This window comes from Limulus polyphemus, unplaced genomic scaffold (genome assembly GCF_000517525.1).
Source record: "Limulus polyphemus unplaced genomic scaffold, Limulus_polyphemus-2.1.2 Scaffold5147, whole genome shotgun sequence".
NCBI lineage: Eukaryota > Metazoa > Arthropoda > Merostomata > Xiphosura > Limulidae > Limulus > Limulus polyphemus.
The window spans coordinates 12,696-14,628 of NW_013670757.1; the positions used below are offsets into that span (position 1 = coordinate 12,696).

Sequence of the window (1,933 nt, forward strand, 5' to 3'; positions counted from 1 at the left end):
ACTAGCTGCCTTCCCTCTAGTCTTACACTGCTAAATTAGGGACGGCTAGCGCAGATAGCCCTCGTGTAGCTTTGCGCGAAATTCAAAAACAAACAAATAATACAATAAAGGAAAAACGTCATTTGTTAATAATATAAATCTTGAATTTTTATTTTTATTCGTTAGTAAGAAAAAGGATGAGTCTGCGTTTACACGATTATCCTCACTTAAACTTCAGTTCCGGAGCGAAGTTGTATTGTTAAAAAGATTTAAATGAGATATATTAAAATTAACCGATTTAATAATGAATCTATTTTTTTTTCTGTAATTCTGTAGCTGCCTTAATAGAGGGTACAATATTCTGTATGCATGGTGGCCTCTCACCGGATTTACTTCATCTAGAACAGGTTAGTGCTGCCATCTCTTAGTTACATCAAAAACTACATAATCATTAAATAACTAACTGCCTTAGATCATATTTAGTCTCAAGAACTAAAGTTTGATCATAGATTTTCTCAGTGTAGCAATAATTTACTATAAATAAATAAACTTTGAACAACTGTATATTAAAATATTTGGATTTAGAGTTAATTTTGCAAATGTCTGTCCTAAGAGAACTCGTCATTAGTTTCTTTTTTGTGTGTGGTGCATTAGATTTTAGAAACATTACCCGTTTTTGTGATTTATATTTAAATTGCCCTCTAAAGACTCAAGTACGAACAAATTTCTTCCGCGTAATTATGTTTGTCAATAACTTATTTCTGTGTTTTTTTTATGCTTATAATATTTGAGTCACAAAAACATAATTACTTATTCCAATCAGTTTGTAATTAAAACTGCTTAACGTGATGGTAACTGCCAGAGGAAAACAAATCAAATACTTATTTCTGTACAGCGAAGTTAATTGTGACTCAAAAAAAAAATATATATAAAAATCAACAGTTGTTGTTGGTGTTTTTTTTCTTTTGTTCTAAAACAATTAGAGCCTGGCATGAGCAGGTGGTTAGGGGGCTTGACTCGCAATCTGAGGATCGCGGGTTCGAATCCTCGTCCCACGGAACATGCTCTTCCTTTCAACTATGATGGCGTTATCATGTGACGGTCAACCCCACTATTCGTTGGTAAAGGAGTAGCCCAAGAATTGGCGGTGGGCGGTGATGACTACCTGCCTTCCCTCAAGTCTTTCACTGCTAAATTAGGAACGACTAGCGCAGATAACCCTCGTGTAGCTTTGCGCGAAATTCAAAACAAACCAAACTTAATCTATCCGTTCCACCACAACTTTATATAGGTTATGGTTATGGCGCGACTTGCTGATTTGGATATTTAAAATATTTTTAATATAACGTGCTCAACCCTGTGGTGACCTACCTCGTCCGGGTCTGACCACAATAAATCGCAGACAAGGCCGTGGTCAGGGACGTCAATAGGACGAGGTATTTGCTGGAGCTGCAAAATAATAATAATTAACCATAATTATTTGGTGAAACTAACTCGTATAACAAAAAATAACGATTAGTTGATGAAATCAACACAACAACTAAAGTTCACATACTGTTTTAAAAGAGTTTCAAGGAAAGTGTTTTTTCCTAAATTCGACAAGCATCCACGTTTCTGTTAGGAGAATTATTAGCTTTTCAATGTTTAATCTCTCATAATAATTGCTGGCAAGAACTGTCTAATCTACATCATGTTGCTGCGTCAGTTTTAACTATAAAATAACAAATGTCTCTTGTGTTATTACCTAAAAATAACAAATAATTGTTTTTGTATCAGAACTACATTTTAATAGTGTGATGACTGAAAATTGATCACATTTACGAAGAGTATGTAATAGCTCTTTTCGACGCAAAGTATTCTATACTTAGATCATAAAGAAGTGTTTAGATAAGGGATTTAGAATTTCCAAGACGGAATATTCGTTATAATTCTTGACATTGAAGAACAAAGGAAT

General features: G+C 34.0%; 1 long non-coding RNA gene across 1 annotated transcript in view; it reads left to right on the forward strand.

Moving 5' to 3' along the window:
* The window catches only part of LOC111089062, an 8,173-nt gene extending 7,787 nt beyond the window's left edge, over positions 1 to 386 (forward strand). Inside the window, exon 3 of the long non-coding RNA XR_002613415.1 lies at positions 316 to 386. This is a non-coding gene — a long non-coding RNA (uncharacterized LOC111089062). The remainder of the gene's footprint in view (positions 1 to 315) is intronic.
* The last annotated feature ends 1,547 nt before the right edge of the window (positions 387 to 1,933 follow it).